At 47.5% G+C, this 24,750-nt stretch overlaps 2 long non-coding RNA genes across 2 annotated transcripts; one reads left to right on the top strand and one right to left on the bottom strand.

Moving 5' to 3' along the window:
* Positions 1-740: 740 nt before the first annotated feature.
* Positions 741-5,769, bottom strand: LOC118229896. Its single transcript, XR_004765765.1, has 4 exons — positions 5,324-5,769; positions 5,022-5,151; positions 4,643-4,897; positions 741-1,013 (listed from the first exon to the last, which is right to left on the bottom strand). It is a non-coding gene; the product is annotated as an uncharacterized LOC118229896 (long non-coding RNA).
* Positions 5,770-11,764: 5,995 nt separating this feature from the next.
* LOC118229897 lies at positions 11,765-21,386 on the top strand. The gene is made up of 3 exons (XR_004765766.1): positions 11,765-11,850; positions 11,970-12,108; positions 21,317-21,386. It is a non-coding gene; the product is annotated as an uncharacterized LOC118229897 (long non-coding RNA).
* The last annotated feature ends 3,364 nt before the right edge of the window (positions 21,387-24,750 follow it).

The raw sequence follows: 24,750 nt of genomic DNA, 5'->3' as shown, positions 1-24,750 counted from the left end.
TAGGGCTGCTTTTTTTTCCCTCTCTCTCTCTCTCTGACGTCTTTCGCACCGGGAGAAAAGCGCGGGCGGAACGGTTTGCTTTCCATTCTGACGGCGACAGGTGACACGCGAGGAGAGAGGCCAGACACCGGCGATTAACGAGCGCGTCCGCGGCCAAACCTGCTGTTATCGTCATTACAATACGAAACGAAGCGAGCTCCACAGAACTCTTCCGTGCCTGACTGGTCAGGTTGTGCACCTGGGGATAGCTGCAAGCTGTGCGCGTGTGTGTGTGTGTGGTGTGCGTGTGTGTGCGGTGTGTGTGTGGCGCGCCTGTGCGTGTGCATGGATGAGAGGGTTAATTCCGTTGTTTTTAAAGAGACTCCCTCGCAGGCCTGTGGACTGACACCCCCAGATGCTGACAGACGCAAGACCTTGGGACGTAGATTAACCCTCCAACCCAACCTCCGCCCATGCAGTGCCAGGAACAACAGACATGTCCACAAAAGCCTTGGGCTTCTGGACGCTTCTCATTAGACTTAATTTGCTGCAATCTTCATAAAAACCACTAAATGTGGAGAATTGTCATGTATGAAGTTTCAGCATCTCTGGTCTGTTGTCTCCTTGACAATAATGGAATATTCATATGAATTGCAAGCTTCTTTGAGCTCAGGTACTATAGTTTACAAAGTGATAAGTCGATACGATTCAAACAACATTCGCCCTTGACTTTGACTTACAAGTAAATGTGCATGACGTTTATTTTCCAGTTCAAACACACAATCATATTTATTGATTTGGTGACAGCTATAGTTCACAACTAGGTCTGTGAAGAACAGAAACTAAGTCTAACATTACATTTTTAACCGAAGAGAAGGAGAAATGGTGCGTGGTTCTAGGCAAAGTCTACATTTTACTTCATGGCTTTCCGTTAAGTGTTGAGAGGGGTATTCCACCTGAATGGGGTTTAAACGGTGAACCTGATTCTGCTCTGGTTACGCACCATTACACACGTTCCTTTCTTCATACAGTCCCTAAAATAAAGCAGAAAGTAAAATCCTCAAAGACGCATGCGCGCCGAGCTATTCATATCATCCAATAAGCACATCATGCACTTGTTTACAAGAAAGTCACTGAACAGGCTAAACAACAAAAAGATGCATCAGAAAATTCCGTTAGAACATAAAATCAATTAATAATATTTTCTAGATAAGTTATTTCAAAAATGTATAAATCTATCTCCAGGTGTATTTATATAACAAATGGCATATAAAGGCCGCATACTGACAACACAAACTTTACACACGTGTGAATTGGTTCCCAGTTGTGATTGGATGAAAGTCTCTGTGCGCCTCGTGTCGTCACGGCAACACATGGCCGGGAGAGTGACCGGTTACCAACATCTGGTGCGGAATTTTAGAAACAGTTGGGGAAAAATCTAGCCCTGAAACTGTCGCGAAAACGACAGCGTGACAGATTTATCTAGTGCGAAGAGAGCTATCAAACGCAGCAAACCGCGCGGGACTACAGCGCGGAACGGGGCTGCAAAAACACCCCAGCAGTCGCCCTAACCTCAGACTTCTCTCGGGGCACAACGTTTTTGGATATTAAAAAAAAAAAAAAACACTCTTTCGGTAGGCTGCATATTGTTTGTCCACCGCCGATACTCTGATGCCCTTCAGGACTATATTTCACCCAACACCAGGGAAAAATCTCCATTAGCCATAAATATTTAATCAGAACGTGCCCTCAGAATGTACCAATGATTTTATTTTTGATCGGCAAAAGCTGAGTCAGGTTGCAGCCGAAGAAAAGTTGCGCGGAACTAAATGCTGAGCTGTTTGCGGGGCGGCCGAATTTATATATTTTTTTAAAAAGCTTCCCGGCTGAGTCGATCTCGCCTATGGAAGTGCGCTTTCGGATATCTTGCTAATCCTACGCTTGCACACTTATCACATTAACTTAAGTGCTGACAGGGGGAATTGGCCAGCGCGACTTTCATTAATTCAGGATTAGCCCCTAAATCACGCGCTGACCAACCGCCAATAAATGCAGTATTAAAGATTGTTTCAGACTTTTCGGTGCCCCACTCCAGGTCATTTAACTGTACTCAATATTCTAATCTCCCCAGCCCCAATAATGTACTGTTGTGACTGAATGAGTGACGGGACAGCAAAGAGATGCGGCCAAAAAAATAAAAACCTGATATTAAATAACCAATTTTCATCCTTTTTCCATTGGAGGTTAATTTGATTTTCCAATAAAAGAGGCATTCATGTTTTCGGCCCAGTTCTTTAACAGGGTTCGTTCGCTTTTTTTCTGAACAGACAGTCGGTTCTTATCCTGTGTTAACTGGACGCAAGTGCCATGCAGATGTTTAACGCTCTCTCAGATGTGAAAACTTGCAACTATTATGAAGGATGCTTTTATTTTATTTATTTTTGGGGGGGGGGGGGGGTGCGGCTAAAAACTGTACTGATGACAATAAAACAATAAAAAAGCTCTGGATTATTACAGACGTTGCGATCATGACCTTGCTTATCATCTCGTAAAGGTCGGCTGCGCATATTTTGATTAACTACAGTAGCCTACGTATTCACCTTCCGGTTGTGATTCCGCATCCAATCAACTTTATGCTGGATTTAGTAGATATTAGAAATCCAAAACCCCAAAAACACAGGAAATGTGGGCAGAGTATGTATGGAGAGGAACATGTTGTAAGATGTGCTTTTCAAAAAAAGTGTGTTTTTTTTTTTGTTTTTTTTTTTAAAGTAGCACGCTATAAGTGAGATTGATGTTGCTCGCTGTCTGGCTGTCAGCGGCACATAAAACGCGTCTGATCGCTGAAAAATGGACGCTGTACGGTTATGACAGCATAAACCGCCAAGCTGAACATGTTTTTTGGTTCAAACGCATATATTCTTCCCATATAAACTGTGGACTCGACTCAACTCGACTTTTTTTTTTGTTCCTTTCTTGGACTTCTCCTCGGAAACGAGGAAAACATCTAAACTCAGGCATGATACTGCTGGTAAAGCTGCTAAAAATGTCTTAAAAATTAAAATTACGTTGATCAACCAATGAATTCTGGCCTGTGGTACTGCTTTTCCCCCCTGCTCCATGCCACACACACACACACACAGATGCATGCAAACACACGCAAGCACGCACGCAAACACACACACACACACACAAGCACAGATAGATGCAGACACACACACACACCCCGTTCCTGGAAAGCTCCACTGCAGACCTTTCTGCCAGTCTGCGTACACACCCGGCACGCCACGCCTTCCAGCCGTCCGTCCCCTCCCCGCCCATCGCATGCCACCCTCGGAGTCGGCAGCCAGTCTGCAGAGCTTCGCTCGCCGCGAGCGATCGCCGCCGCACGTTAAAGGGTGATTACTCAACTCCCAGCTTCCGTGACCTTGTCCTTGAGCCCGCCTCGCCCTTTAAATTATTAATCGAGTAATGGAAATCCAGCGGAGTCTGGCGATGGGTTTCCTGTGAAACGGCTATCTAACAGGATGGGGGGGGGGGGGGGGGGGGGGGAGGGGGGACAGTCGTACGGCGCAGTGGACTGTGCCTCCAGAGCTGACTCGGGGTCCGATCCCAGGCGAGGGTTCCGCTGTTATACCCACCCGGCAAAATGTCCAGTGTTAATTCAACTCCGACGGTGTTAATTCAACTCCAACAGTGTTAATTTAGCTCTTGACAGATAACATTCGATACCACTCTGGAATCTATTGAGTGCTGAATTAACACCGGACATTTTACTGTGCACTTAGCCTCACATCCTGCTCTACAACCTACTGATCATCTGTCACCCAAGATGTCCGCAAGCCAAAAAAAAAAAACAAGTAATAATAACATCAGGACCTCTCTAACTGCTCTCTCGCTCTGACCTGTGTGCAGAGGACGGAGTACAGTACCGTGTCACGCGGGCCAGGGTGAGTGTAACTGATCCATCCACTTTGTGGATCCCCTGTGAGGACTGGACAGGACGCAAGGTGTGGAGGACCTGCCCACCGCTCCCCTGGTTAACTCAGCGGAGTAATGACACCGCATCGATCCTTCCCCCCCCCCCCTCCGACCGACCGCCCAGAGTCGTTTTACATTTCACCAAGCCAATACCGCGTTTTTATTATGCCCAGTGTCTTTGGAGTGTGTGTGTGTGTGTGTGTGAGAGAGAGAGAGAGTGTGAGAGAGAGAGAGAGAGAGAGAGAGTGTGTGTGTGTGTGTGTGTGAGAGAGAGAGTGTGTGCGCGCGTGCGTGTTTGTGTGTGTGCATGTGTATGGGATGTTAACTGCTTTTGCGCTTGGTGTAAAGCAAAATCTTTATGTAATATTTTTTATATTTCAATGACCACTGAACACATGGTTATTCTTCATTTAAATGGGAATAATTTAGGAAACTGCAGAAAACTTTTTATTTTGTATTTTTGATGTCTGTTATTGTATCATCTATATATCTATCTATCATCCCTCCATCATGCTGCCCTCTCCATTGTAAAAGAGGTTCTATCTTTCAATGGGATATTATAGTTAAATAAATGTCCAATGTTTTAAAAATTTGCACAGTTTGAAAAAATGTCACAGAAAAATTCTAACTGAGTGTTATGAGCACAGAGCCGCAGTGTCTGGCTGGGACGCTTCCCTTTTACCTGTCAGTGGCGCGGGATTCTCTCAGGCTACTTCAGGGGTACGACCCCATTTCAGACCTCAGGGTATCCGTTGCCATGACGAGGCCCAGGTAACAAGGCCCAGGTACAGAAGTGTGGCGTGCTCTCCATCCAGCTGCTTTACGTGAGAAAGCCGTTGGTGGTCTCCCTCTCCCTCTCTCTCTCTCTCTCGCTCTCTCCATCACTCTCTCCTCTCCGGCTGTTACAATTCACAACACCTTCCAGTGCCAAAGGAACCTATGTGGGGGAAAAAATAATAGACTGAAGATAAAGTAAATGAGGAGGCCGTATTAGACATAATATTATTACGAGGGCCGTTCCCGTTTGGAGGAAAGGAGCAGAGTGCACGGGGAGGCCTTACCTGTCTTGGACGTCTGAAGCAGCCGAAGAACAGAAACGATGAAGTGGCAAAGCGGCCCAGCCAATAGGAACTCTTGTTTGCGCTCGGTTGTGATGGGAGACGAACCCAAGATGCTGGCATGACAAGGTCTCTGGAATAAAACGGCATTACTTTAAAACGCAAAAAAAAAAACAGTTTTTTAAAAGTTCATCCATCGCCCGCCTGTGGTACCTTCCTAATAGGCCACTGCGGCCTGAACTGAATCCCCCCCCCCCAAACCTAAAATCCGTCCAAACCGGAGACAAAATGGCGGCATCTCTCACCAGTGAGTGGGCACGGGGAGGGCGGGATGATGGATTCACTGGAGTGAGAGAGCCCTGTGGACTTCAGCAGGCTCCACCGGGGCTGCAAGGCCTCAAACAGCTCCAGACCGAGCCGGGGGAAGGGCTGGCTCACAGTCAAACCCCCTGCTTTTTACATACACACACAGAGCGCTGCATGCAGGCCCTGTGCAATGGGAATTAATATCCCACCACATCACGAAGACCTCTTAAAGGGGAACCTCACCCCAAAATCAATTTTGACGGTAAAAATTGATAACACGGTCAAGATGAAGACTGCAAATAAAACCTACGGTCTTACGGATATGTCTCCAGTCTCTGAAAAATGTATGCATTGCATGAAAACGGCACAGCCAGACCCATTCTCAACGTCGTAAGGACACACCGCTGAATCAGATACATGATTCATATGCAGGGCCCGGTGAGTAAAATTATCTAGACGGCCACAACTCAGACAAATATGATTTTTTTTTTCCCCCTCTAGTTTTCCAGCAGTGGTGGGATCAATAGAACACAATAACATTGAATTAGGAGGGCAATTTCCCTTTAAGAAATATCGTACGCGATATAAATGTCTGCTTTTAATAGCGGCGTCTTCATCTTTTATATCCACTTTTACTTTTTTTAAAAAGCCCACTTACCCTTTTCACCCCGCGTGACTTTAACTCGAAACATGTTTTTAAGTTTTATTCCCAGAGTGGGACGGCACTGGAACGCGCCTCTCAAGCGGGACGGGGACACGGCGCAGCAGTAGCTCAGGAAGACCTCGGCTGGGGCGAAGCCCGTCCCCCGGGCGTGCATTCTGCTAAGTTCAACAAGTCATATTTACAAAAAAGATTAAAAACACAAGTTCCTGCGGTTATACGCCGTTGTGACTTTGGAAGACTGCGTTAAAACTCTGCGTCGCCTTGGTTCAAATACCCAGACTGATTCAAACTGAATTCCCATGCCTTCTCATAGCTCTGTCATATGAACACTTTGGTAAAGCTGAAGAGTGCAAAACATTCAACTCATAGGACCCCTGAAACCGTCGTTGTGCTTAGTGTTTATTTTTGGGGGAAAATCTACACATGTGCAATAAATTTAGATCTTTACTAGTAGGCCCTATTTTTGATTATTTTGTTCAAGGCTACTGTGTAAACAAGGGTGATTGTGAGCACCACATCGGAGGGGGCAGTTAGGCACAGTGACATGATTTACGTGCAGAAGGATGAAGAAAGATGATAGGCAATTTATTAACCCTTTAAGGTGTGAGATCACAAACGTGTGATTAGAATGTTCTTAGCTGAGCATTCTAATGCCGAGGTCACCATCACTGCTGGTAACTGAAAGCAGTGGAGTTCTAGAACTTTGACATAGAATGTTGAAGAAAAAGAAAACATTCCAAAAAACCTACTCTTCAAAGGGTTAATCTAGAACTCCGCCATGTTGGCCAATAAAAGTTCTATTCCTGTGTTCCTCGCATTGTAATTCCCCTCCAGACTGTGTTTGGAGAGAGGCAGAACAGGCCATTCTTTGTTCCTGATAGACTCCAGGTGTTTATCACTCTCACACTAATGGCTTGGACAAAAAGAAGAAGAAAAAAACACGAGAAGCTGCGCTTCACCGTCCAGCGAAAACCGTCGAAGCCAAAACTCTGAATGAGTTCCCAGCCTCGCTTAACCACAGAATTTTTTTTTGTTTACTCTGCGCTTTCCAACCGACAGAGAACCGAAACGACCTGTCAGATTTGTCGTCCATTAATGTGTGTGCGTGCGTTTGTGTTGTGTGCGCGCGCGGGCGCGTTCAGAATTTATAATACATCACTACAATCTTCTCACAAGATGCTCAGCCAGAACCTAAACCTAGAATCACGCAACGTTTAAACTGGCAGCAACGTGCACTTAACTCAACGCTTACTGTAGTAGCACATCGTTTAAACATTGTTAGCATTCTTTGTTTCCAAATGTTTTAGGTCATACAAAAAAAATAAAGAAGGCTGCGCTCACCAGCAATGAAGCACGAGGAGAACTTGAGGTTAATTGGAGGGGTATGTGAGTGTTTACCTAACGTTGATGTGTTTGCTCTAGCAGAGTCGGTGCGTGCTGGACACAGGTACTTAGCGCTCTTTCCCATTAGGAGGCCAGTCTGTTACAGTGCTCACTATTGAGCGCGCCTGCTAGGTACATCTTTGTTCGTTGTGGAGTCTGAGGTTCGCTTTCCGTGTCCAAGCTGGAGTCGAGTCCAGCAACCGCGTCCAACGGCAACAGTCCGTTTCGCTTTTCAAGGAAGTGCTAAATTGCAGTAAATAAATCACTTTTCCACATTTCGCCGATTGTTAGACCAGGAGCTCTTCGTACTGGAAAGAGAGAGAGAGAGAGGACCGAGTCACATTTTCAGAAGTACCGCGTTACCTGGCGGGGAAAAGTAAATAAACCTTGTATTTAAATATTCCCAATGCTAGGAGATGTGTGTCAAAACACTCCCTCTGCTCACATTCTTCGATGTGGTAATGTAAGAAACCTTTACCTGACTGTATCACGTTATCACGCGCCGGAAAACAGTGTGGCTAAATGCACCGAGGGCGTCTTTAATACAAGCAGGCACAGCTGAGGGCAACCTGGCCATGGGGCCTCATTTTGCGAGCCGACGGTTCGTGCTCAATCAGTGTTTTTACCAATCATGGTGGATTTCAGATTGGAGTCAACGAAAAGGAACACTCGCCCATGAATGAATGGTGGCCTATACTGCGAGAGAGCACAGAGGTGGCTGTTTTTCTAACGTACAGTGTTACAGAGTGTGGTTATCACAACAGAATGATTCATCTTCCTTGATCTTCGGTTCAGTGTTTGTAATAAGATTTTAAGAATGAAAAAATGAGCAAGAAATGTTAACAGTGTTAAGTTTACCCTCACGGACCATAAAACCAATCATTGCACTGTGCAACAACATCAGTGCAGGACCTATTAATGATGCCTTTTATTTATCAAGTATTTGGCAAATGCGTCTTCAGTTGGGAAACAGCAAACAGAATGCCATCTTCTTTTTAGGCCCATGTCCTTCAGCGTTGACCAAAATTGTCAGTGTAATGTGCAGGGTGTTTTTCTCTCCACCTTTTTTTTTTCCTTCCAGAAATTCAAGTCCTCCCCTACCACTAACCTTCACTCATCGAGCTTCAAGTCTCCCCTCTTAAAGAGTTTGAAATGCTTCCAAACTTGCGTAGAATTCGACCGCCACCGGGTGACGGTCAGAGTGAGTCTCTCGTACACTGAGAAACCGCTTCCAGTTTTCCATGCTTTCGACGAGAGGCGTACAGTGCTCTCCTCAGAGCCCCAAATGCGTCTGCCTGAGCAGTAACACACAGTGCTACATACACAGAGTACGGTCCCTTAAACCGTGGGTAGGGGGTCCAAAATGGGTCGGGTGGGTGTGTGTGAGGGGGGGGGTCCCGGAATGAGTCTGTAGTCCACTGGGCCAGCGTTTGCCACCCTTTTGCCTCTCGTGGCACACTTTCCAAATTTACAGAATCTCGGGGGCACGACCGCTCTCAAAAGTGAGGGACGTGCTGACATCGATGTGACACGTCAACAGTAGGCCTCAGTGTTCTTTCAGGGTTTTAATGAACCAATATGCATTTGAATGACATCTATTTTGACTTCTGCAAATGAGATTTGTTCTTGTAAGTTTAAAAAAAAAAAAATCTGAAGTTGAAACCTGAAATTTTTCTAAAATAATTTTTCACATGGCACACCGGTCAGGAATGCCTGCTCTACACTATGCTAGTATGTGTACTTCAAGGGTCCCTGGAAGGTACAAAATCTCCTGATATTAAAAAAAAGTATTTCTAATTTGTGTCCCATTTTAAAAGGTTTACGAACCAGTGTCTTAAAGGAAACCGTCTCGATGGAAGCGTCTCTCGTGTCTCTCAACGACTGGGTGGTGGGAAAAAAAAGAGATTAAAAGCGTGCGTTGAAACACAAGAGGACGGCCTGTCTCAGACATCTCGCTGGGGTATGTGGCAATGAGCGGCCAGGTTTCAGTCTCTCTTGCATCATATAGTCTTCATCATTAGATGATACTCAAACACTTAGGCTGTAACCGATCCCCCCCCTCCAGCAGACAGGCCCGTAGCTCCCCCCCCTGCCCCCCAAGCTGCTCGGGGGCTATTTTAAAGTATGACCTACGTGGTAAGCCGATTCGCGCGGGGCGCTAGGCGCTATCCTAACCGAGATGCGCGGTCATACAGCGGGATAGCGACCGCGATCGATAACGCGCTTCTGTAAGGCAATCTAAGAGATGACATCATTCTTTTTTTTTCGTTTTTATTAATAAATTGTTAAAATCGCACCGCGCACCCCCTCCCAATGAAATGATCGCTTCATTTTGTGTTTACCTACAATAACTAAACAGTAAATTTTAAACACAACCAAACAAAATCCATCGCAAAAGTAGCCTTCACTGTACAGGCTCCTAAACCACGGAATGCCTCACACCTCATTATAAATGCACAGACACATGCAAGTTTTATGTCCCTTTTAAAGACACGCTATATTAGGCACGCTGTTAATTAATTTAATTGTCTGTGGCTTTTTTTTTTTAACCGTTTTATCCTATTTTCTGTATTACTTTGTGTTTGTTTTTTTTCTTTTGTTTTTTACGATTGTTGTATATTAGACTTTACTGTAACTTCTGTTTCTTCATTTATACATCGCCTTGCCTTTGAATCGTCGGCTACTCTGTTTTGGGAAAGCGCTGTTTGGCTATTTATTGCATAAAAAGTTATTTTACTAAACTTGCTAAACGAGAGAATTACTTTGTTCTTTAGCCGTTGTAGTGCCCCGCCCTCCTTAGCGTTTTCTTAAATCGCACTTGCTCATAGCTGGTTGAATATGCAATGCCCCGCCCCGCTAGTTTGTGACAGTTGAACTCCCTGAAGACAGGGCCAGTTGTCGGTTCACCTGCTCAAGCTTGTTTTGTGAGGCTGGGCTGGCCACCGCCTGTAAAGTACGAGCCGATGGAAATTAGAGCCACAATGGCCGCATTGCCCGCGGCCTGTAAAGTACAAGCTGATGGGATTCAGAGCCCCAATGGCCGACACTAGCCACAGCCTGTAAAGTATGAGCCGATGGGATTCAGAGCCCCAATGGCCGACACTATCCACAGCCTGTAAAGTATGAGCCGATGGGATTCAGAGCCCCAATGGCCGACACTAGCCACAGCCTGTAAAGTATGAGCCGATGGGATTCAGAGCCCCAATGGCCGCACTAGCCACAGCCTGTAAAGTATGAGCCGATTGGATTCAGAGCCCCAATGGCCGACACTACCCACAGCCTGTAAAGTATGAGCCGATGGGATTTAGAGCCACAATGGCCGCACCGGCAGTGTGACTGTCCCTCCTCTCAATATCAAATGTTACATAAAGACTCAATCAGCACCTTCTTGCCGTTCGGCGAAGCGCCAGCGGTAAAACAGAGGCGTAGAAATAGCGTCAGGCCGCGCGGGACCAAGGCGGTTTCGGGCCCGAGGGGGGTGGGGGTGTCGGGGGAAACAGTCCCTTCTGTCCTTTGTTTCACTCAGTTTGTGTCAAGGGTTTTTAGCAGTGGGAAGGTATATTCTGTGTTTAAGCTTCATTTTTACTTTGGCTTTGTGTGCGTGTACGTGTGTGTGTGTGTGTGAGTGTGTGTGCGTGTGTGTGTGTGTGTGTGTGTGAGTGTGTCTGTGTTTTAGGTTTTTTTTGGGTAGGGACCCAGTGAAAGGAACTCTTTAATCAGATAATTTACCAGGCCCAGTAATTTTATACCCTTTGTGACACAGCAGTTGGCAGGTAGAGGTGGAGGGGGGGGGGGGGGGGCGGTGAGGGGTGGGGGGGGGGGTTAGCTTAGAACCTCCCGGGACAGTCACAGAGCAGAGGCTGTCTGCTCAGGTCCCTGGGGGGCCACCTGAAAACAGGAAGAGAAGAATGGGGGAGGAGGGGGGGGGAGGGGGGGGGAGTGTATTTTGCAGTTCTGTGAAAGAATGGAAGGGGGGGGGGGGGCAGGACATGCAGATGGTACCAAAGGCACTCGGCCCGACCCATCACGCACCTGAGGACCTTGCCCCCCCCCTGTGCCCCCCCCCCCCCCCCAAACGCCACTCCCCAGCTGTTGCACTGCCCACAGCTATGAGCCAATTGTCCAGCTGAAGCCCATCCTGTTTGGGAAGGGGGGGGGCGGGTGTTTCCGGAAGAGCGAGTGACAGAACGGGGGGGTGAAACACACAATGTAAAGGGCTCAGGGACAAAGAAGCAGGGCCTTCCTCCTCTCTCCCTCCTCCTCCTCCTTCTCGTCATCCTCCCCCCACCTCACTCATAGACCAGGGAGAAAAATAAGAAAAAAGGAAAGAAAAAAAAACATCTTTCTTTATGAAAGCATTGTGTCTCTCCTTCCTTTCATGCCTGCCCAGTGCTGCTCACCTGGATTACACTGGAACACCCATAAGAGGTTGGAAGCCCATTCAAAACCCTGCAGTCACCCCAGGCTGCTTCTGCAAAGGTATAGAAAGGGGGGGGGGGGCAGTGGTGATGGCGGTGGAGGGGGGGTTGGGGTGGGCACTAGAATTGTGAATGTGTCTGAGTGTTCTTTTTTTTTTCTTTTTTTTTTTAAAAATCGAGCCAAAGCCCGGTCGCGCCATTCAAAAGGCCTGCCGGCCTGCCAGCCCAAAAGAGAGTTGGGTCCTGGGGGACGGGGCGGATCGGCTTACCCTCCCCGAAAACGGGAGAGGAGCACACAAAAGGGCCCGGGCCCCGCCAGGTACCGCGAAAGGGCCGAGGGGGGACTCCGCTGGCCGAGCGAGGGGTAACCGTAGAGGACTTGAAAGTGAACATTAACGAGAATGAAAGGGAGGAAAAGGCTTTCATAGACGGGACAGGAAGGCCAGTCGAGGAAAACTGCCACTTGTCATGCATAAAACAAAGCCCTTATCACGTGATGTACTGCAGCGCATACTCAGTGTGTGTGTGTGTGTGCGTGTACAAATTTTATATACATACATATTTATAAAATGGTCAAATGTATGGTGATTTCATATAATTATATTTTGCAGATTAACTGAATTTTATATCATGTGCTCCAATATCCTGATCCTCCATATCCTCCAATAGTGTGACGTCAAGTGCATGAGCAGTATAGTACGTACAAGGCAAAGTATTGTCTACCAATCAGTCACCATATCTGGGCTACAACCATGGCTCTTACTTCCAATCACTCAATCCTACACTGCTAGCACTTACATTACTAATAACAGTAAAAATAATAATTTCACACATAAATACTTCAACTGTAAGCTTGTAAGTAAATTGTAATTTGAAGTGCACACAGCAGTGTTTCCTGTGCTGTGTGAGTGGGCTCAGAGATGGCTTGTGCCTGTTGTTGCTCTAACAGTGTGTCCATATGAGAACGGCACACGGACCATACAGCCGAACCAGAGCAGCTCACAGGACCCGCAACACAACATGGCTCCGTCAGGCAAAGCCTCACCTAAAGAGGGCGATAAAACGCAAAAACCCAACTTCTCTCTCTCACTCCCCTCCCCTCTCTGTCTCTCACTTTCACTCTCTCTCGCTTTCTCTCTCCCTCTTGCTCTTTCTGTCTCTCTCTCCCCATCTCTCACTTGTCTCGCCCGCTCTCTCTCTCTCTCTTGCACTCTGTCTCTCTCTCTCTTGGTCTCTCACTGTCTGTCTCAGACTTTCAATGCATCTCTCTCTCACTCCATCTGTTTCTCTCTCACTTTCGCTCTCTATCGCTCACTCCTCTCCCTCTCTATCCCTCTCTTATTTTCTCCCTCTCGTTCTTTTAGTCTGTCTCACTCCATCTCTCCCCCTCTCCCCCCCCCCCCCCCCGCCCCGCCCCCCGCCCCCCCTCCCCCCCGGGCGGATGAAACCGGAGAGTTTCTGGCGGGCGAAGCCGCAGGCCGCCCCCGTCATCAGTCAGGGCCCCCAGCGGGCGCTGAGGCAGCCATATTTAATCAGAAAACAGTAAAACACACTCCCCCCCTGGCTGCGCTCCGAGGCCCTACTGCAATTTATTATTCTTTGTCTCTTCCCCCCCCCCCCCCCCCCCCCCCCCCGCCCCTCGCGCATTCAGACAAGCGGTATTGATTAATGCCATCATCCCCCGGACAGAGGAGAGCTCTGTTTTTCAGGAGCAAGGCGACACCCCCTCCCCCTTGCGGTGGAGAGGAGTCCTGTTGGGGGGTGGGGGGGGGGATATGAGAGTCCTTGGACATCGTGCCCCCCCACTCCAGCCCTTTTTTTTGGGGGGGTGGGGGGTGGGTAGTAATTAGGCCACATCTCCTCACTCAGCATAAGGCTCTTTTTAGAGCACCCCGCATTTCCACGCCGTGTTTTAAAGAGGTGTCTGGAAAACTTTGGCCCTGACCTTCCCAGAGAATGGCCAGGTTGGAGTGGGGGGTGGGGGGGTGGGCGGGGTGGGGGGCAGGGGGGGGCTTGGGGTAACTGGTCGGCTGGGGCGGGGGTTTGGCTGGCTGACCGTTAGCTCTTTAATGCCCGCCGATAAGTTTGTGAGTGTGTTGGTCGTCGGGACACTTGGTGTATTTTAAAGCTCTGATTGTACCGGGTTTCTACATGCTGGTTGTCGGAACGCTTGGTGTATTTGAAAGCTTAGATTTTATGCGTTGTCTAGGTGTTGGTCATTGTGTTCTTGTTTTTTCCCAAACCACTGTCAGTAAATCTAGGTTTCTAACAACTGCTTTAAGCTTATTCAGAACCATTTTTAAAAAATTAAGTTTGGAGTTTAGCCTGCTCATAAACACATTCAGTTTACTGAAACTTCTGTTCAGTTTGTGGGTGGGGCCTGAGGGGACCGTGCCCTTTGACCCCGGCCTACGCCCCCAGCAGTGTCCCCGGGGGGAAATGGCTGCCGTGGCGGATGTGGCGGTGCGCTCCGGTGAGGCTGCTGGCTGTGGGACTTTGTGCGGCGGTATTTTGGGCGCTACATTATTAAGCGCTCCCGGTGCATTATTAATCCGCGGACAATGCGCCGCGGCTTCAACCGGCCCGCGGATGAGCTCACGGAGACGGGCCCGAACACAACACAGCTCCGTTTGGACAGCAGCGTCATGTGACCCGGGAGAGAGGGGGGGGAGGGAGAGAGAGGGAGACAGATAGAGAGAGACAGAGAGAGAGACAGACAGATAGAGAGAGAGACCATTCGGTCTGCTTCTCATAACCTACCACTGACCTATCATGTCCCATATAGACCCACATACAAAGTAGTTTAATAACCTCAAAAGGTTAAATTCTACATAAAATAGTTATCATTAGCTGTGGCTGCCTATTTATTATTAGTACAATCCTTTGTTTTTCTGTGATGCGTTTAAATCGCTGAGCTTATGTTCAGAGGGGTTGCTAGTTCAAACCCTTGTTGGGGCATTGGTGCTTTACCTTTAAACACTTTATATAACCTGATTTCCTGCAGTCAGATGGCAGTATTGTATAAACCGTATTGTAGGAACCTGTATGACTGCAGTCATGCATGTTTTCCCAGCCAAGAGCTTAGGCAAAGCAGAGGGAATGTACCGTGGGCAGAAAAATATAGCCTTCTAACTTCATAATGTCTGTTTTCATTGTTGCTTCAGTGGATACGCACACACATGCACAGTCTTTCTCACACGCACACGCGCACACACGCACGCTCTCTCTCTCTCACACACACACTTACTCTCTCACACACACAGACATACAGACACAGAAACACACACACTTTCTCTCTCTCTCTCTCGCACACACACTCACACTCTGTCACACACAGACATACAGACACAGACACACACACACACACTTTCTCTCTCTCTCACACACACACACACACACACACACACAAACACAAGTGTTTAATTACAGCCGCTTCTTGATCTCGTTACGGAATGAGCATGTCATGATGAGAAATTAAACGCCCGAATATTAATCACACGCAGCTGCACAATTCAATTATTTCACCCCAAAGCAAAGCGTCTAAATCACAGATTTAAAACAGCATGACCGCTGTCCTTCCCCAGAAACACTCCCCCTGTTCTCTTTAAATTAGACCTCTTTGTTTTAAAATTATCATTAAATGTCCCCCCCCCACCCCCACCCCAGTCGCTCTGCAGTTCACACCACCACATCTGACCACGCCCACGCCCTCGTCCAGGCCCGTTGCCGTGGGTAACCGCGCCTTACTGCGATTTGAGAAGGGTTCTGGATGATGAATCGGGACTACCTTGGGTCAAGGCCGGCGGAGTCCATGGAGCTTCCTGGTCCCGGATGATTTCGGGGCGGGGGGATGGGGGGCAGTAAACATAATAGAGGAACCATCGCGACATGGGACATAAATCGCCTTCCCCCCCCCCCAAACCCCCACCCCTCCCTCCCTCCTTTTGTCTGCTAGCGCCCATGAGGACTGTCATCTCTCATTATTTTTAGGACATCTTTTCCCTTCAAACAAAAGCTGCTTCCCCCGCAGCCATCCATTCTCCTGCGTAATTGAGGGTGTATGATTACCTCTGGAAAAATGTCCTTTAAAGGTCTGCTCCATTAGCAAAAAAAAAGAAAGAGGAAAAAAAAATAACTCTCCCGCCAGCATAATACATGTCTGCTGTCACTCTGTCCGGTTTTATGTGTTTTAACCCCTTAAGGTGCAAGTTCACAAATATGTGATCTGAATGTTCTTACCTGAACATTCTAATGCTGATGTCACAGTCACTACTGGTGACTGAAAGCAATGGCGTTCTAGAACACTGACTTAGAATTTTGACATTCCAAAAAACCTACTCCTCAAGTGGGTCCCATCCTGGGCTTGATATTCTTTTAACCAAATTAAAATTAACTTTTGAATTTTTTTGTAGATCTTTTTTTTCCAATAACTTAGCAACATAGATCCTGCACACGTTTGTTCACAGATGTATGATTAAGGTGGGATTTAACATTATGCGTTTCATCCACTACGGCCTGTATTCAAACAACTCTTGTCCTTAACCTTGATTACAAACAACTCTCAGACACAATTTGGCAATTCCATTTTTGTGAATCACTGGACACGCCAAACTGTGTCTGTGAATAATAAAGGTAGCACTTGTATTTAATTGTTGAAGTTAAGGACACATGTTGATTGAATCCAGACTTGAGTCTCCTCAGACTCAGATCACAGGCTGTGAAAGTCCCTGAATCTCATCATGCAGACACACACACACACACACACACACACACACACACATACACACAAATGCAATCATGCCTTTTTTTTATTCTCCCCGGAGGAACGACTGCAAGTGACCCGTGGGCTGCCAGCGATCTCTCCCCCTAACAAGGCATCTTTGAGCCCGTCCAGCTGAGTAGCGCAGCGCTTTAATTAGGCAGCAGGCCCGGCCTGGCCTGACCTCGCTCCCTAGGTGGCCAGAGCTTTCTGACTGGTCGCCTCTCCTCCACAAAGAGACGGTACCCCTCCGCGAAAGCCCCGGGTTTTAGGGAGAGCGCGAGGGGACGCGGGCCTCAAAAGAGAAGCCGCCTGGATTACCTGTGACCTTTCCCATGGGCCCAGGTAGAGCCCAGGTAGAGCTCTCTCTCTCTCTCTCTCTCTCTCTATCCTGCTGGAGGAGGATAAAGAAATTAGCATTTTATTCTTCCAGTGGGTGCTTCGCTGGAATGCGTCAGCCTGGCAGGTCTGGGAGCCTAAAGAGATTAATCCTTCCAGGGGGGGCACGGGCAGGGGGGTGACAGGCATGGCTAAACCCTCACACAGAAACCCAATCAGGAAATCAGATGCTTTTCCAGACTCAGTCCGCCGTGATTGTCCTGCTTGGGGACCTGGATTAAAACACGAGCCCCACAGGAGAGAGGATCTGAACAGAGGCACTGAGACCGCAGTGACCCTGCGCCAGCGAAGCTGCTCTACCCTAACGCTGTTATTTCCATATTATTATTATTATTATTACTACTACTACAGGCATTTAGCAGATGCTCTTATCTTACACAACATTTTAAAGAGCACTTACACACTATCCATTTATACAGCTGGATATATACTGAAGCAATGCAGGTTAAGTACCTTGCTCAAGTGTACAACGGCAGTGTCCTACCTGGGATTCGAACCCGCAACCTTTAGGTTTCAAGCTCAGGTCCTTACCCATTATACTACACTGTCGCTCAAATGTGAACCAATCGGGCATCCGTCTGCACCTTTCTGTTCATTGCCCCTTTTCATTTATCCTTTATTCGCCTGGAAATTTGCTCCGAAATCTCTTTTTGAAAACAGTTGATAGACAAAGCTCTCTGCAATGCAATAAAATGTAACAATGCATTGCATACTTGGATATCGTTGGACGTCATTCAAAATTGGAGCAGTTTCTTCAGTGTGCCATGAGCGTGTTAGCATCCATTATGAGCCCCGTTCCTTTCTGTCTAACAGCAGTCTGGTGCTGCGCAGATCTGCCTGCCCTTGGCTAATTACAGCTGACACGCAGACTACAGTGTGTGCAGAAACAATTACCCTTGACTGATTGCACGAAGGTCAACTTTAAACAGCCCCTGAAGTGAACGTTCTGCTCCCTGCACTCCTCAACAATCAAGACGTTTTGGCAGAGAAGATTATTACTTTTTTATACCCCGAAGAATACTAGATTTCAGTTGTTTTTCCCGATTTCATTATTTTGTGAAATGGTTGTTTTGCATCAAAGAAAAAGACTGCAATCATTCCGGGAAACGTATTTGTTACTTTCTGGTTACGCAGCTGGAGTTGACTGTATGAAGCAGTTCATACAGCAATTGGCACCCAGCTCAGTCATGTGACTGCGGACTGAGTACGGGTGTTTGACGTTGGCACCACAGAAGGCACCGTCTACCTTGTGAAAATACCCCAAAAAAAATGTCATTGTTCCTTAACCTCTATTTTCACAAACATGTTCTGCATAGTGTAAACATTTTGGTTATATAAACACCAGTGTGATTATGTAATTGTGGGGAGGTGCCTGATTTGAGCCAGGGGCTTAGACCGGGGTTCGTTTCTGAAGCTCGCTTCCTGGCCTTGTTGAGAGACGTTGCTCTCGAGCACCAGAGCGGTTGGCTCCAGTATAGGCCTTTCAGCCACCCATTCCAGTGCAAGTCAACGGTACCAATCTGCTCAAAGGCTGGCTGTCTACGGTGGGGAAACAGGGTAGTAGGGTAGCATAACACTCCCAGGTGAGACAGTGCCATTGTGTTATAGCCAGTGTACAGCGCTCTGGGTAAGAACATCTGCTCAATGTCTACAATTTTACTTTTTTAATATGTTTTTTTTAAATGCTTAGAGCTCGCAGCTGTCCACGGCGTCTTAGACTGGCAGTAACTGGAAGACTGCACACTGTTGGCACTGGAACGGTGAGCGTTCGCCGGGGGAAAGTGCAGCTCGCGGTTTGCAAGCTCAAAAATGCTAATTTCTGTATCTGTATGTAATTCTGATGTAATGAATAGTGACGCGCCAAGTATGCGGTGCGGTTCAGAGTGGCTTCAGGCCTGAGGCTTCGCAAGCTCAAAAAGGAGAGGAAAGCCAGAGGAAGCAACTTGGAAGGATTTTAAAGTCCCCGTGCGAACAAAATCACACCATTTTAAAATAATTACTGTATATATCTCATGCATCTGTGCATAAACACAATTTTTTTTTTTAAAGTTAAAAAAGGAAGATTTTCTCAGAATCACAGCATTTATATCATTGCTCATGAGGGTCTCATTTTCATCACAATGAGACTCATCAAAACTGGATTCCAGTGAAACAATTCCTCTCCAACAACACTCTACGATATCGACATCTCTAATTATTTGGGTTATGAATGCGCCGTAGTGTAATGGTCAGGAGCTGGGTTTGTAATGCAGAAGTCGTACTGCAGGTTCTGAATCACAGCTGCTGTGGGGTTGCCGTTCTACCTTTGAGCAAGGAGCTCAAGCTCAACCGCTTTAGTGAATGACCTTTAGCTTCCCAGATAGCGCACGACTTTGGGCCAGACCTGTGCCGAGTCCGGCCCGGCAGCGCTGACGTTTCGGCCCGAGTCAGCCCACATCCGGCCTGGCGCTGCTCGCTACGGAGTTCAGTGAATATGCAGCGGTGTGTAAATGGGCCGTGTGTATAAATTTAGTCTGAGCAAGTCGTTCGAAACCAAAGCGTCTATCAAACGATGGAATGTAACGCCTCCCGTGATTTCTCTGTGCATGAGTTCAGCTATGTCTTTACCGCTGCTCGAGAGTGCATCTGAATGCCTTAGACCATTCAGCGCAGCGGATGGCAGGCAGTAATCAATGAAGAAGGCCAAGCCGCTGCAGGCCCGATTAGCCACTTGTGTCTTTAGTTCAGTAACAGGAAGTGATGTAAGGCTATCTCGTCTGGCACTTTATTTATTTATATTTTTTGAGGGCCTGGATACGGGAGGGGGGGGAGGGCGTGGGGGGAGGGGGGGGCAAACACATCGAGTGACCTTGAGAAATATTTAATGTGACATCTCCATGCACCGGCCCAAGTGAAGAAATCCATAAATTACAGAGTGGTTAATACAGGGAGCTCCCGGGGGCCTGGGGGGGGCGAGTTGGATTACCAATAGAGCGGATGCATTACCTGCAAAGAGCCTCAAATATGAGACATCTGCCCAGAGAGAGAAAAAACAACCCCCCCCCTCCAAAAAAAAAAAAAACTATTATTATTATTCAGAAGCAAACAGGCGCTGTTTTCAGAGGCTGCGACTACGCCGCCGGCCGTTCTGCTCTCCGGCGCCCCCTTGAGAGCGGGTCCCGCAACTGACGGAGCGGTTTCGCTCAGCGATTCAGGCGGACGACCGTTCGTTCCGTCAGTCGACCCGGTCAGGCCGGCGTACGAAAAGGAGGACACTACCGTCCTCTTCCTCCGATTATGGCAAAAAACAAATATATTTAAAAAACCGCCAACTTGTTTTCTGACTCCGCGGGCCTCAGTGCATGTCACAAGGTTTTTAGGAGACGACGGTCCGGGCGATGCATTAATGAGCCCGTCGCTATGGTGCTCTGTGGCCCGAGTTCTTTAAACACTGAATGCAGTGAGCGCGATCACACAGACGCACACTCACGCCACACAAAGGAAACCCGATCTCCCCCTGCCCCCCCCCCCCCTCCCCACCCCCCCGCTCGTCGGCTGATTAAAAAATCATCACCCCTCCAGCCTCCGACAGGACGCAGATTGGCGGCTGCCAATCACGTCGCGTTTACACAACAAACCCCGACGCGCCGCCGGGGCAAAGCCATCCCTCTAAGTGGCGGGCCCAGGCCCGGGCCACTCCTTAAACTCTCCTGAACCCCGTTAACCAGACGAAGGCATTATCCGTAACCCGACACCTTCTATTGATTACCTTCAGCAGGGCTCTGTGTGTGTGTGCGTGCGTGTGTGTTTGAGGGGAGTTAAAATAGTGAAGAATTGCATTAAGCGTTAATTTATTGGATCGTGGGGTCATCAGCCAGCACCCTTAAACTCGCCTCTGTGTGGAAACAGAGGAGGAAGGAGCCCAGCTGGTGGGCTGAAATGCTTTTTTAAAGGACATCCTTAAGGTCCTATCAGCTCAACATCTTAATATACAGAGAGTGAGCTAGTTAGCCTGGGAGTGCTGCTGCTAAGTGCTGCTCGTCCAGAAACCTGTCAGCTGCAGCTGTGGCTGCCGGTCGCCATTATCGCTCAGGGAAGGTTGCGTGCTGTATGCTGAGGTCAGGGATGATTGTGCATTTGCAACTGATAAATGGCACCAGCGCTGTACCTGTGCGTACACAATTATGCAATTATGTTTCTCTGAGCATCTGCTACATGCCAAAATATGCTGTATATAATAACTATGAGGGTCAGAATTTCACTTTAATACATTATTATGAACATCGTAAACTGACCTCAAAAAGAACGATGATTCTAATTCTATTGACCCCACTCACTTTATATAATCCAGCTATGTAACAGAAATTTTTCTTTGTCTCCTCTTTTTAAGGCAGAAACTCACGCTAACCGTAGGTGGCTTCTGCACGTTCCTCGGCAAAGACGAAAACCGGTTATTTGCCCAAAAGAGAGATGAACCGAACTGAACTGAACTGAACCTGTCCCCTTAGCTGCTAATTTGACGGCTCGTGGAGACACGGCCGTGGTGTCGATATCACGCACGGAAGCACAGCTTCAGTCAAGGCCCCCGCTTCCCTCAGCCGGCTGAAGCAGAGCCAGAACTGATCTGCGAAGCGCATATTTTATGGGGTGAGCAGGATAACGTCACTTGTTTATTCGCACCAGTTTACACCCTGTACCTCGATGTTGAGAAAGCCAAACAAAATATACGAGAGAGAAAAATAATAAATTCTTATTATCAGTCCAACTCCAACTAATGCATCACGTCTGGATAATCATACTTTTTTTTCGCTGATTTCCTTTACTGGCAGAAATGTAGCATTTGAAACATAAAAATATGTATGGCTTCAGTCATTTTTGTCATTCATCAGACAATTTCGACTTTAAATTAAATACAAGAGGTTGTTTTTAAATGTAGTTAGTTGAGTTAAGCACTAAGAGAGTTTCATGACACAATTAATATTTGAGCTGAGCTGAGGCAGAGTAAAAATGAGGTGATTAAGTTAATAACAGTACGCATCACCCTTACATTAAATCATACCATTAGTCTTTTAATCAGTTTCAGTATTCAATTTCAAAGTTCATGTGGGAAGTTAAACTTATTTGAAGGAACGGTTTCAAATTATTTAAAATATTCAGGGCCCATAAACGGAATTCTCTCAGTCCATCTGGATTAATAGCAGTGTTATGGTACAAATTAATTTGTGCTTAACTTCCAAATACTTTAATAATCATCCAGTCTGTTTCTATTTCAGTCCATTGCTATGGCGGTTTTGCTTCTAACCTAAAATAAAAGCATTTGTCACACGTGACTCCCAAAAATCCAAAATCAGCAATGCAAATGTACACCCTGGAGTAGGAGTCTCACCAATTAAGTCTCACCAATTAAGGAGCATTAATCAGAAAACCTCGGCGGTCAAATCGCTGCTGTAAACGGGGGTATTTACGCGGTGCGCCACACAGAGGAGGAGGAAAGGGGGGAAAAGGAGACGGGGGAGGGGGCTTCTGATTGCGTCTAAACGCGGGACGTTTCCTACAGCACGCCAATTTTCGAGCTTCTGCTCTGATTAGAGGTGAGGTCGTGCGCGAGTGGACGGGGGGGCGGGGGGTGGGGGGGACGGGGGGGACGGGGGGGACAGGGGGGACGGGGGGTGGGGGGGATGGCTTTTCCCGAAGCGCTGCTTGCTTTCCAGACTCCTGTGAGGTCCGCGGATGACAAAGTCAATTGCGACGCGTCAGCGCTAACACAGAGCAGGCCTGGGGAGGGTGGGGGGGGGGGACCGAACCCTGCCCCCCCTGCCCCCCCCCGCCCCCCCCCCCAAGATGAGAGACGTTCGAGATGAGGCGCTTTCAAAAAAAAAAAAAAAAAAAGCCTTAACATCACGCACAATCTACCAAACCCAAACAGACAGAGCTGAATACATGGAGTTTACATTAGATAAATGTAGCGGTTGGGTTGGGGGGAGGAAGAGGCGGGGAGGGGCGGGGGGGGGGGGGGGGGAGACACACATGGAATTTCGGCCGAGAAAAACACGCTGACTCCTGCGTTCCCCCCCCCAAAAAAACAAAAAAAAACGCCGCAAGTCGGGGGGAAAAAAAAGAAAAGCGTGCGCCAAGCACTTGCTCTGCGCTGGATCGAAAGTTTAACCGCGGGATGAGAGGTCTCTCCGAGGGTCCGCGGGCCGTGTCTGGCCCGGGCGAGCAGGCCAGCGAGGGGGATCTGTGTCAGAGGGGGAGAGGCGGTCTGTCGATTTCGGAGGAGTTGAAGCGGGGCTCTCGAAACCAGCCTAATTAGATTTGATAGAGCACAGCAGAAGAGGGGACAGATGGCCTTCTGGTGGGCTACGCTGCGCTATGGCCAACGTCTCCCCTCCACACGTCTACCAAATCCGCCATTACAATATTTCACCACAGTGTCCTTCACCCTCAGCTCGCTTCCTGTTTCGCATTCCTTAAATTTTATACACATATTTTTTCATGTAATTTCAGTGGTTACCAAAACTAGATTATGGGGGGGGAAAGACTTACAAAATAAAAAATAATAATTCTACACATGCAAAAGGCACCACATGTTTAAGAGTCTGTTCCAGACCAATGTGTCTTCACACAAGGAGTAAATGCTTTAATCGTCTCATTCCCCTCTGAAAATTAGTGTTCGTTCGTGGGCAATTAACAGCGAATCATTGGCTGACCAGTCGTGTAAAAAAAACCAGCGAGCACAGATGCATGAAATCAATGCAGCTGATCCAGGTTCAGTGGAAACGCTTTACCTGTGTCCACCTGGGCACTGAGAAAAGAACAAGGAAGATCAGTGGGGAGGACAGAGAGAGTTACCTGGATTTACACCTGCTCTGCTCACTTCAAACGCGCATCTCCCCAATGCCTGAACCTTCAAACGTACGCTCTCAAGGTTCATCAACGTTCACTACAGTTCATCAACGTCCATCAGTTCAGGACGCCCTTTGTTTCATCCATTCCTGGCAGGGGTGGCCAGCTTAAACCCTGAATTTAATCATTAATCCCTTTCAAGGTGTGAGATCACAAATACGTGATTAGAATGTTCTTAACTCAACATTCTAATACTGATCTAACAGCTCACCACTGGTTACTGAAAGCAATGGAGTTCCAGAACAATGGAGTTCCAGAACAAACAGTAACTTAACAAGCCAATATTTTCTATTTGGGGGGGGGGAAAGAAAAGATTTTACGTCTCATTACGAGACTAAAAAACTTGTTAAGACAGACTTTATTTTTACAGCGCAGTCAGAGTGAATCTCATCTGTTCCTCTTGCTCATATTAATTACAGCCCCCTCTCTCTCTCTCTCTCTGATAGCGCTTCGTATTTTACACTCTGGACGTCTGTGCGTCGCTGCTGGTACCGGGAGCACATAAATCAGGCTGGAATTACTCCTGGACCAGGAGGCGCAGCCAGGAGGATGTTAGTCTGAACAGACCCGCGATGCTTCAGTGGCTGAACTCCTCCAGCAGCGTTACGGTGTGGGAGAGACACCACGGTCTGTGGGTGCCGGCTAATAGCAGCGCTCTTAAATAAAAATGACTAACGGTTTGAGTTTAAGTGCCTTGTTTCTTCATGCTTTGCGCGGTTGCAAATTTGCCCCGCTCCCACGTGCAATGAATCTCGCGCACAGTCCTATCTTGTAATGTCATTATGCATGAGTGGCTTTGGCAAGGACCAACACAGAGAGTCCCGTTGGCTTATGTTCCTCTTCATAAAGAGTATACGAAGAATTATACTAAGTATACTGAGAAATCCGTTTGTGTTCAGTGTTTCTTATGTATTTATT

The sequence above is a fragment of the Anguilla anguilla genome, chromosome 6 (assembly GCF_013347855.1).
Source record: "Anguilla anguilla isolate fAngAng1 chromosome 6, fAngAng1.pri, whole genome shotgun sequence".
NCBI lineage: Eukaryota > Metazoa > Chordata > Actinopteri > Anguilliformes > Anguillidae > Anguilla > Anguilla anguilla.
Note: the sequence above shows the minus strand (reverse complement) of the source record. Positions and strands in the feature narration are given on the sequence as shown.